The sequence below is a fragment of the Triticum dicoccoides genome, chromosome 7A (assembly GCF_002162155.2).
Source record: "Triticum dicoccoides isolate Atlit2015 ecotype Zavitan chromosome 7A, WEW_v2.0, whole genome shotgun sequence".
NCBI classification, from domain to species: Eukaryota; Viridiplantae; Streptophyta; class Magnoliopsida; order Poales; family Poaceae; genus Triticum; species Triticum dicoccoides.
Window position 1 is genome coordinate 706715734 of NC_041392.1, and position 12732 is coordinate 706728465.

The window sequence follows — 12732 nt, forward strand, 5'->3', positions numbered from 1 at the left end:
TACCACCATATCTTCATTTAGTTTCTTTGGAAATCTAAAGGTCTAAGAGGTTGGTACATGTGAGAAGCTGTGAATCCACAACAAAAAACTAAACTAACTTTCAAAACAAACATTTCAAGTTTGGAAGCCACAAAGAAGCAGCCCAGATCTCTCGTTGTAGTGCAGGTACATGTCCTTAACCCTGCATCCTGTTGCGCCAATGGCACAAAGGGCGAGAGCAAATCAAGCATTCAGAGAATGCAAGTAAGAATATTTAGAGCCCGGTTGCAAAATCTTTGAAGCATAAGGAAATTCATATTTAGGGATGACGTTCATTCATATCGTTATATATTGCATTGCATGGTAGGTTTATATAGGCCAAAAGAAAGATATAAGATCAATTCATGATAGTTTATTTACATTGCTTTTAAAAAAGCGCAAGCTACATAGGCAAAGATGCATCTTAGATAGCTCCGGTCATTCAACATTTCAGCTTATGGTGACTAAGATATACAATCATGGGCATCGGGTTGAGTCATTGCTGCATGTGCCATCGGTGTCGAATATGACCTCGTCGTCTAAGCAGCTTTTCATGGTGAGTGTGTTTGGTTGGCAAAAGCACAAATGCATTCCATATCACCGTCCAATCCCCAATAATACTTGTTTGTTTTCTATAGAACATCCCATGATTGTAAAGTTCTATCATGAAGATGATCTGCAACATATCCTATCTGCAAGAGAGTATGGTTCAGATCGTTAGCCCAAGAAGCCAATTCAAAATGAGTATTGAAACCATTATATATGCGAGAAGTAAGCTATGAATATGGCTTGGTTAAAAACCATATCTCAGTTGGCTTGTTGACTGGAACTGTGTATTTCTGTATGAGCAACATCATAATCATGCAAGAAGAGAAAGAATCAGCAGGGAGATTCATATACATCCAAGCTGAAACTAAGAATGTTGTATGTGCAGTGGATTTAAATACCATGCAAGGAGATATTAGACAACATCTTTATACATAATTTGCCTCAGACATATCCAGTTTGATGAAGGGGAGCCTTAGCGCAGTGGTAAAGCTGCTGCCTTGTGACCATGAGGTCACGGGTTCAAGTCCTGGAAACAGCCTCTTACAGAAATGTAGGGAAAGGCTGCGTACAATAAACCCAAAGTGGTCGGACCCTTCCCCAGACCCTGCGCAAGCGGGAGCTACATGCACTGGGGCTGCCCTTTAGACATATCCAGTTTGATAATACCATGGTTCATATTTCAGTTCACGGTAGCATGAGACCAAAATCATCGACCCACACAAAATGAAGTTATGACGGTAGTTTATGATAGCTTGGTTCTATTCGGCGTTACTTGGTGTCAGGCAATGTTTTATATATTTAAAAGGCATAAGGAAAATAATGATTGACTGACCTTATGAAAGGCCATGGACAGTGGCTAACAGTGGGCCTTCTTCGCCTTAAAAAACAAAGAAAAATATGTTAAATTTCTTAATCTTTTCTGCATGGACAAAGTTTGTCCACTTAGCTCCATCGTATGGAAAATTGTTTGCCGCTTGCATAGACACATTGCCGTTCAAAGCATTTTAGGTAATGTATCTGGGGTCCTGTGTATGTCTTGCAGTAAGTAAACTTGAGTTGAATTCTTGGTGGCAGCGGCAGGCGTCTGAACAATGCTACTTTTCTGGTTCCGCAAATAGAACCCAAAATAGGAAATCAGGAAGTGTGTGTTTCCATTCAAATGCCTACAGGACTCCCTTTTAACTAAACCTGAACAGTAGAAAAACCACACAGCAAGGGAATCGAGCGGATCGGAAGCAGCAGCAACTGCAAGTGCCTCAGGTGGGCAGGTAGCCTAGGCCCTTTTATAGGAGAACTGCCCATGCCCGTCGTCCAGTCGATCGTGTATGGACCACTAATGAAGAGATGGATCTTTATTTCCTTTTATTAGGGAGGTGAATCAGGAGACGCAACATCTTCAGCCTTAATCTTCTTTCTTTTGATGGGGAAGACTTTGGATTTTAGATCTTGTAGACTGTGGTCAGCTATGAATACAGAAAATGTACAAATACAATGATAAGGAATACATCTATATTAGAAAAAAGCATACTGTTAGGGTCTTTTTTAGAACAGCAAGTACAATGTAGGTATGCACGCGCACACCGGCACACACTCACACAGCGGGTACTGCAGACTTGAGTCACGGAACATCAAGATTGACATACTGTTAGGGTCTTTTGCAAAACTATTTAGGTGTATACTATGGTAAATATAACAACGCTCATTTTAACAGGAAAACAATGAGTATGACAAACTGACTATTTAGGTGTATACTATGGTAAATATAACAACGCTCATTAGGGTCTTGTACACAGAGCTCAATAATTAACTATAGGGTCAGACACCTACCTGTAGAACATACTACCATGGAATAAACAATGAAAATAAGAAGTATCACGGTTACCCAGGAGCCCAAGCAGGAAAGAAGCGCCTGACGCTATGCGGTCACCCCCGCCCAGGAGCCCAAGCAGTTTCACCTGCAAGCATACCCTGCTGAGCCCTGTGACGCCGCTGGACCTCCTGGGCTCCCCTGCCCAACCAGCAAAGAAGATCAGGCGCCCCGGAGTTACGCCCGCTGGTGTGTGGAAGATGAAGATCTCGCAACCGCTGGAGGAAACCAAGCAAGGCAACTGCGCCGCACTGGGAATCCCAGCTTGAGTCTGGTTTTGCCCACTGTAATAGCTTAATTTGCTGGACCGGGACTGTAATATTTGTGCACCTGCTTTTCTCCCTGCTTTCCTGAACTTGCATTTTTGCTACCTGATCTCTGGTTTCGTTATTAATAATGGAACCGGGGGGGCGTTGGCCCTCCTATTATTCTAAAGAAAAAACCCAGGAAAGAACAAACAGAAATGTTGCAGAAGCAACTCCGGGCAACAGTGTGATAACTTCCATGCTGAGTAGGCATCACTTATTTCTAGTTAGCCCGAATAAGCGGAGACGTAATGAAACAGAGTCGACATGGATGCATAGTATAGGCATTTTAAGAATAAATAATGCCTAATCAAGTCTTAGTCATGAATGAGGAATCAAGGCAAGCACTCAAACCCCAGAAGATTTGTACAGGCCTTCAAGTGTACCGATGCTTTCTCGATCGTTGTAAAAACAAAAATAAACAAATAGTTACTAAACCTAGCGTTGTTATGGTACCGATTCAAACTAAACTAAGTACAAAATATAGATAGCAAATTTACCGAAAGTAGAGAAGAGATCTTATTTCTCAAATGTACTTCATAGCCATCCAAAAACACACCCTTTTTTTGTAAACTTATACATTGTTTAGCCCAAACTGTTTGGAACCCATACGGCAGCAGCACATGATTTGTGCAGAAATTATCAAAGGCAGCAGTTTTAGCATGTCTGCGTCTCACACTCAAGAGTTATATATTTATATTCATTACTGGCAGCAAACAAAGAAACTATCATGCCTAATAAAGCAAGGATCAGGAATGATGCGAGAAAGGAACATCAAAGAAACACTAAAGAGAAAAAATAGCAAAGAGGAACAAAGTCCATGCAAATATATTAAAAAAAATGCCATGCCCATGGCCTCCAAAAAACTGATCAAGAAGCGGAAAAATCAGTACACCGATCAACCTCGCCCAACAATGCATTTTTCAGATTTAGAACATACTAAGGAACTTTTTTTTGTGAAACAGAACATACTTACGGACAACCCCATTGGGCTACCGTTGTTGAAGTATCTTGATTCTTTCTATAACATAGTACGGTAAAAGGAAAGGCACATACAAAGATTACACCCACAACACCAAAATTATATCAACCATGACCCACAGAATAAAGGTAAAACCTTGTAAACTCTGAATAAAAAACTACAACCATTGGGTTTATAATCAAGTAGGGTGACATATATCTTTTCTTAGATAACACCTCAAACAGAACATTATATATACATCTCACACTACAGAAAAAGGACCATATTGTATGCTAACTACATATTACCAGATTAGAAAGTCCACCATGCCGCAAAAACATTTAACACCCATTTAAATATGGATTTGGGTTCATAGCCACACAAAGGGCAGTAATTATTGTGAAGCTAGAAAAAGAATGCTCCTACTATAAAAAATAAATGCCGACAACAACACCATCCAGTTAGAGCTTGAAAACAGGAACAGAGAAGGCACCTATAGCTGTTCATGGAGCTGTGTCTGAACTAGGGCTGGACGCTCGAGCGAGCTTTTTAGCTTGGCCCGAAACTCGCTCCAGCTCGGCCCGACTCAGCTCGGCCCGACATGGAAATAGGCCGAGCCGAGCTGTGAATATTCGACTCGTTCGGCGACCGAGCCGAGCCGGTTTCCGCTTGGTCCAGCTCGGTGGCCCGTTTCGCGGCCCAGTTTTTTTTTTAGAAAATTTGCAGCCCAGTGTATACACTAAGCAGCCTACGGAACAGCCCAAGCCCACTACGAAGCAACCCTGGCTAACCCTAGCGAGTGCGTGCACGAGATGCCGGCACCCCTGACTTCCCCCGCCGCACCGCCGCTCTCGCCATGACCTGACGAAGTCGTTGTCCTCCTCGCCATGCCCGATGTTGGACGGATCTCTCTCTCTCTCGGCACCGCCGGCAGACGCGCCCGTTCGGTGCCGCGTCGGACACCGCCGTTCGTCGCTCCCGAGGTTCATGGCCAAGCTCGCCGCAGTCCCTAGTGTCCTCCGCCCCAAGCACAAGCAGGTATAACTTCCATGGCTCCCTCCGGCGGCGCGCACGCACTCACACCGACGGCTAGCACGCACACTTCACGCATGCACTAGCAGTAGCTTACTCACGCACGCATCCACTGCAGCACTGGCACACTGCATCGGCGCGCACACATACAGCAGTGCATCCACAAGCCGCTCGGTCTGGACCGAGCTAGATGCAAGACGAGCCGAGCCTCCAAAAGCAGGCTCGTTCAACTAGCGAGCCGAGCCGAGCTTAGCTCGTTCATGGCGAGTCAAAGGCAGGCTCGGATCAAGCTCGGCTCGGCTCGGCTTGTGTCCAGCCCTAGTCTGAACCTCTATTTGCATATGTATAGCTTCTGCCAAGTTCCTAAGATTATTTGCGAGGCTGCGGATTGCAAGGAAAAACAAAATCAGTGCAGGGTTATAAAAGTTGAGCTTGATTTATAATAAAAGAACACATTCCACCACCGGACTCGCGGGCTATGCCTACGGCCCAGGGCCGTCAGCATAGGTCCATTGCCGTCGGCATAGATCTATGCCTACGGCTGCCGTCGGCATAGCCCCGTCGGCGTAGATCATGTCAGCATAGATGTGTCAGACCGTCGGCGTAGTATAGCCGTCGGCATAGGAGCATATGCCGACGGCCGAGGGAGAGCCGTCGGCATAGTTTAGCCGTCGGCGTTGTTTTCTGTCTGTCGGCAACGGACGGCGCCGTCAACAGCGCTGGCGATTCAAGGGACGACAGGTGGCGCATGTATGCCGACGGCTTGGCCGTCGGCATAGATGGAAATCTATGCCGACGGCCTAGCCGTCAGCATACCTGCGCCACGTGTCGTCCCCCGGCTTCTCCTGGCGGCAGGGCTATGCCTACGGCAAAGCCGTCGGCATAGATGGAAATCTATGCCGACGGCTTTGCCGTAGGCATATCTCTGCCACGTGGCAGCTCCTGGTTTCTCCTGGCAGCAGGGCTATGCCTACGGCAAAGCCGTCTGCATAGTTTTTCATATATGCCTACGGCTTTGCTGTAGGCATAGATGTGCCACGTGGCAAGCCCTGGTAACTCCTGGGCGTATATATGCCGACGGCTTTGCCGTAGGCATAGTTTTTTTTGTTTTTTTTCCCTGTTTTCTCTTTTCCAATTCATTTGACAGCATTTCAAAACAGAACAATATGAAATTATGCAGAAATATGACAATTCATCATGTGAACATACTCAAGTTCATCTAAACATACTCAAGTTCACCATCATCATCTAAACATACTCAAGTTCATCACATCATCTAAAGATCATCACCGATGGAAGTTCATGAACATAAAAGTAGTGCAAGACATGAAACATGATAAAAGTAGGAATATGAAAGGCATGGCACAATGGCCACATGCACGGAATCATCAAGCAAGAGCACCCCCGCCAAAACCATCACCTCCGCCAAAACCACCACCACCACCTCCGCCAAAACCACCACCACCACCTCCGCCAAAACCGCCATCGCGACCACCACCACTCTGCCAGATCGGAGTGACTGGGGTCGACGGAGCAGGAGTCGAGCCACCAGTCCCCTACATGTTTCAGAAAAGATTCTAAATATGATATGATAGTGTTTCATGAACGAGAACTAGTTTGCTAGTAGTTAGGCAAATGTACTAACCGGACCATCACTGCCTAGTGCCACCCATTCATCGAACGTGGGCACGTGTGGGGGTTCTCCCGCAGGTGGTGGTGGGGGTCCCATTTGTGGTGGATCCGTGCGGTTAGTCCAAGATGCCAACATAGCCTGAATGTTAGTTAAACAAGCAAACTAGAAGATCAGAAGGAATGAAAGTGCAAAAATTTAGGTTGGTTTTAAGAGGGCAAAACTAACCGTCATCATCTGACGGTTGTAATCATCATTTGCCTTCACTCGTTTCAAGTACTCCCGCACCTCGAGATTCCTATGCTCGACAAACTCCTTATATGCCTACATAATTTAGGTTGTTTCTAAGTGAGCAATGCTGAAAATAAACTGAGAATGCAAGATAAAAAAAGATAAAGAGGAAGTACTTACAGCATGCTGGCGGGCTAAGGGAGTCTGTGAACGCCCCGTACTCTCTAACTGGCTCGGGTTGCTAGCCCGAAGCCGTGTGTACGAGATCGAAGGAGTGATCAAGCCATCGAAACACGGATACCGGCCATTCTTCTTCCCCTGGATGGCCACCACCGCCGTGTCGTCGATCTGAGACTGGGCGACCTCAGCAACAGGAACATCCGGATGCAACTCCTGATAGTGATGAATGTAAGACCCCAGGTGCTCCTCGGTCTTGCCGTAGTACTGGCTCTCGCCCTCCTTGCGATGACTCCGCTCGCGGGCCAGCTTCCACGACTCCATGTCTGAGAGTGGCCTCTTCAACTTGTCCTCCTACAACGTCAAATAGAAGTCAGCCATACATAAGAACATGACGTAAAGAAGAACAAAAATGCATCATGCACATAGATATACCTTCATGGCCTTGAAGCCCCAGTGGTTCATGTTTCCTTGGTCGTGTGTCCCGTCGTCTCCACGGTTAGCCCGGGCCTTGATGCTCTTGGCAGCAAACTCTGCATCGGCGCCGAGCCACCTATCCACCAAACTCGCCCATCCGTCATGCCTTCCATAGCACCAACGAGGAACAACCTATGCAAATTTTGGAAGCATGACATGTGAGCACGAAACATATAGTTGACTGCTTGAAACAATGAAAAGTTAGTAATAGTTACCATCATGAACTGCTCCTTGCTCAAGGTAAGTCGTAGCTTCTGCGCTTGAGTTTTGGGCATCTTTTGTTGCAGGTAGTAGTGGTAGTACTGCGAGACGGCAACCCAGCGCACCTCGTACTGCAACTGACGAGCTTTCTTCTTCGCAGCCGCAAGCAAGACCACGTCGGCTCTGGCCTTGTGCTCGTCAAGAACTCTATAGAGTTGCTGCAATCATGCAAAAACCAGAAGTAAACAAGGCATGAGTTGAGTGATTCAATGATAAACTATGAACGAAACTGAAGACAAGTGATTCAGAAGAGAACTTACCCAAAATTTGGTGATCACGGCCTTAGCGGTCGTCCCGTACTCCGCGTTGCTGCAAGCCTCGTAGTGGGCCCAGCTCGTGGCCAAAACCCACTGCTGCGGGTCCCTATCTGGCCGCGGGCAGAATAGGCCAGGCCAAAACTCCTTCAACAGGACAGTGATAAGGCCGTTCGGTTTACGGCCCTTTTCGTGAAGGATCCAGTTTCTGCAAAAGAATCAAATGATTGCCATGTGTACAATAAGAAAATGTTGTCATGTGTTGAAAATATGATTGAGAGGCACTTACTCTGTCCCCACAGGTTCAATGAGCCACTTGTGCTCCTCGATAGAAGGTGGTGTAGGTAGTCCGGCATTACCACGCAGCCACCCCTGCGAAGAACCCAGTGGCAAGTCACCCCACAACGCGGGATCAACCTCCCCTCCACCCTCCTCGGCCTCCTCCTCACCCTCCTCCTCGGCCTCCTCCTCCTCACCCTCCTCCTCGGCCTCCTCCTCCTCGCCATCAGGAACATCCTACTCCTCCTCAGACTTAGAAGGTGCCTCTGTATAGGAGGGCATCAAAGAAGACCCTCCTATTTCAGACACTGCCCGGAGTTTTTTGCCCCGGTTGCCTCTCCCTCCACCTCCTCCTCCTCTAGGGGCTCTCCCCCCACCGCCTCCTCCTCTAGGGTCTCCTCCCCCGAACCCTCCACCTCCCTGTGAGGTGTCATCCTCGCGTAGTCGGGAGGGAACCTTGTGGGCTCGTCCACTCCGAGTAAGTCCTTTAAATTTACTGAGGAAACTAGCGCCGCTGGACTTGCCCATGATTATTAAACCTGCATTGAGAAGAGAATAAACAATTAGTAAGGATATCAATTAAACAAGCATACAGGAAAAACATTAATACCAGAAGAGCACATTAAGCATACTATTGTAATGATCATTAAAAGAACTTACATTTTCTAGAACCCATATGAATCATCACTATTGTAATCTATTTGTGGACCGGTCTCATCATCACTATCACGCATATCTTCTTCGTTGTCTGACGGAGGTGGAGGCTCTTCCTCATTGTCAGCGTCTTCATTTAACTTTTCAAGCATAATTATGTCTCTTTGATTCACAACTGCCTCACCATCAATCCGTGCGTCGTCGTCGTTTGGGTCCAGGTCAACATAAGCCAAGTCATCATCCTCGTTGCTTCGGACCACGTCATCATGTTCCTCTTGATAGAACACTCCCTCGTATGTCATGGGGTTTATGTTGTAGTAATCATCATCGTTCGGGTCCGGTAGCTTACCATGCGGCGACACCTTGAACACAACTTCCCAACCCTTTAGGTACTCTTTCTAGCATGGGTAAGGCAGATAATATACTTGTGTGGCCTGGGTAGCAGTGATAAAGAGATCAGCTCCGGCATAGACGGTTGATGGTTTAACTTCAACTAAACCAACAGAAGGCGTATGTCTCAGACCCTTTTTGGGGTCGAACCATCGGCATTTGAACACAGTAAGACTTAGGTGTTCGCGGCCACGTTTGAATGTAAGCTTGTATATTTTTCCTACCCTTCCGTAGTAATCTACTTTATTATCTCCTTCAGTGAAGACTCCGGTATTTATGGTTTTGGGATCAGGCCGACTGTTCTGGTGCTCCTCTGTATGGAAGCGATACCCATTCACATCATACTTTTCGCATGTCATGACGACGGGATCAAAACCCATAGAAACCCATCTCAATTCTTCATCCATTGATCCGGTCGGATCATTTCCCTACAAGTTTAATTGAAATTATAGGGTGCATGAGTTTAATTGAAATTATAGGGTGCATGAGTTTAATTGAAAGTGTGAAAATTACTTTCTCCATGAACCACGCAACGAAATTTTTCCTTCCATCGGCACCCTTTCGGAGAAGAGCAAGTGCCTCCGCTTCAGTAGGAGGCAGCATTCCCGTCCATTCTTCTTCAACGAATCGACTACAATAAGAAAAGCGGTATAAGAACTAGGCAAAGTGAACATAACGAATTGACTCAAAGAATGGTGCTAAGGTATTACCTCATCGACTCATCCTCAACTTCCTTGATGTTGTGCAAGATATAGAACATGACATCCTCCCACTCATCTCGTGGCATGAGATAAGGTTTCGAGCATCCAGCCCTACCACCTTGCCCGATGAATAGAGTCAACTTGGGTTTATACTTGGGTTCTTCTGTATTGTATCGAGACACCTTGGAATCTCGTTTACTTCATGGACAACTTTGCCTTTTGTGAAGTTCTTCTTGTCTTCCCTATCAGGATGGTCTGGAGGGAGGAACTGTCGATGCAGGTCAAATGCAACATACTTGCCACCCTTCTTCAGCCAAATGAAAATCAAGGCCTGCATGCACACTGGGCAAGGCATCTTTCCACTTGTACACCATCCGCAGAACAAGGCATAACCGGGAAAGTCATGCATGCAATATTGTAGCCAAACTTTCATCAAGAAATTTTTCTGCAGATGTCGGTCGTATGTCAACCTCGGGAAGTACCAAGAATGGTGCAAATCATCCACCAACGGCTGCATAAACACACTCAAATTCTTCCCCGGATATTCAGGCCCCGGAATTATAAGCGACAGGAACATGGTCTTGCGTTGCATTATGGCGCCAGGAGGGAGATTCAGCGGAATAAAAAATACGGGCCAACAGCTGTATGGATTAGACGACATACCATATGGATTGAACCCATCACCTGTTATAGCAATTCTGACATTCCCAGCCTCGGCTGCTTCCTCCGGGTACTCTATATCGAATGACTTCCATGCTTCACCTCCTGATGGATGTACAATTTTTTTTGGATTGTACCTTTTCCCTTCCTTGTGCCACTTCATCATTTTGGCAGACTCCTCGGTGATGAAAAGGCGCTGCAGTCTTTTTATAAAATCAAGATACCGAAGAACCTTCACAGGGATTTTTAGCTGCTGCTTCTGACCATGCTTATCGACCACCTCAATATACTGAGAGGAACCGCACTTCCTACAGTACTTGTCATCCGCATACTCATGCCTAAACAAAAGGCAATTCTTTGGACAAACATGTATTTTCTCATAGTCCATCGAGAGCGCCTTCATGATTTTCTTCGTACCGTACATGGTTTTCGGCAGTTCATGGCCCTCAGGCAGGCTGTTAGCCCATACTCCCAGAAATGCTTCGAAGCAACCTCGGCTACAGCCGTACTCAGCCTTGACTGCCATCAGTTGCGAGATGGCATCCAGCACAGACAGCTTGGCACCCTCATAGAGAGGTTTCTTTGACGAGGCCAAGATTTCCAGGAAGGCCTTTGCGGTTTCCTCCGGCTCCTCCGGTTCATTCGCTGAATGTGACGGAGGTGTCGGCTGTGCAGCAAAGACATCATCTAGCATGTCTCTAACCCCATCGTCCTCATAACCAGCGACGCGTTGTCGTATCACATCCTCTCTACCACGGTCCCGCTGGGCAAAGTTTATCGGCATATTAAAGTTGGGCATAAATCCATGCGTGCGAAGGTGCTTAGTCATCTCACTCTTATCTCTGCGAATACGCCTCTTACATCTGGCACACGGGCATTCTGGCACCATCCTCATTGGACTACGGAATATCTCTTTCAAAAACACATCAGTTTTCTCGACCCACTCTGTTGTTACTTGATTCCGACGGAAAAACCCACTGTACATCCACTGATTATCTGCCATCTCTGCTTTATTGGAAGCCACACAACAAAATTAAGGATTCATTTAAATTACTCACATCAATATTTTATTTTTTACAAGGTTGACGAGAAACGACATTTAATCCACCTACATCTCTAATAGGTAAAGATGGGTCCTAATCCCACCCGAGAATGTGTAGATTGAGTACGTTGTCCATGCTCTACCCCATTCCGAGACAAAATTTCGGCAGCACCTCCCCGCTGTTCTCCAAATACACGTCTCGGCAAAATGCCGAAGAATGTGCATCCGGAGAACAACAGGGAGGCGCCGCCGAAATCCTGTCTCGGAACGGGGTAGAGCATGAACAATGTACCCAATCTACACATCCTCGGGCTGTCCGTGGAAAGCGCTGGACAATCCGAAAGAGCTGCGGTGATAAATATGCAATTGAATGCATATTTATCGATGCAACCCTTTCGGACGGGAGACCGAGGTTACGCGACTTGATGTGAAAATTTAATCTAGTGACATGGAAAAAAAGTGGACGAGGTCATGGAATTGTTGCTCACCCTCCGATGTAGTCGATCAAAGGAGACGGACGATCGTGGACCAACACCTCCAACGTCGACAATCACTCCACGAAGATGGAACACCACAAATCCTGTTAATTACACCGAGTGAAAAAAATTTAGGTCATCACCTCACATTAAGCATTGATACTTTTAACTATGAAAAAAATCATGTTTCGTCAAGTGTTAAATTTTGTCCTTCAATTTTTTTGCAACATCATCATGATTAAATAACCACTGATCATATCATAATTTTGCAGCACATCTCACATAGCTACTTAACATTAAGCACTGACACTTAAAACTATGAAAAAAATCATATTTTGTCAAGTGTCAAATTTTGTCCGGTTCAATTTTTTTGACAAGATCATCATGATAAAAATAATCACTCATCTTATACAAATTTTAGAGCACATCTCAAATGACAAGATCATCATGATAAAAATAATGCAAACTAACAATCTAACATCCTAACATCCAACATTCAACTATATATCAACCTAACAACGTAACATCTAACATCTAACCTAACAATCTAACATCCAACATCCATCCATGCATTCATTCATCCATCCAACAGTACAAAAAATGGAAAAAAATGAAAAAAAACGTAGCTCACCGAGAGGCGCGTGGCAGGGGGCGAGGCGGTGGAGGGGATGGTGAGGCAGGGGCGGTCGGGGACGGGAGGGACGGGGCCGGACGGAGCCGCGGCCGGCTCTAGGAGCCGCGGCCGGCGGGGTCGGGAGAGGCCGGGGC

General features: G+C 46.1%; 1 long non-coding RNA gene across 1 annotated transcript in view; it reads right to left on the bottom strand.

Moving 5' to 3' along the window:
• Positions 1–308: 308 nt before the first annotated feature.
• Positions 309–12732, bottom strand: part of LOC119328489 — a 19285-nt gene continuing 6861 nt past the window's right edge. Inside the window, exons 3-4 of the long non-coding RNA XR_005158981.1 lie at positions 1400–1444; positions 309–710 (exon numbers count right to left, since the gene is read on the bottom strand). This is a non-coding gene — a long non-coding RNA (uncharacterized LOC119328489). The remainder of the gene's footprint in view (positions 711–1399; positions 1445–12732) is intronic.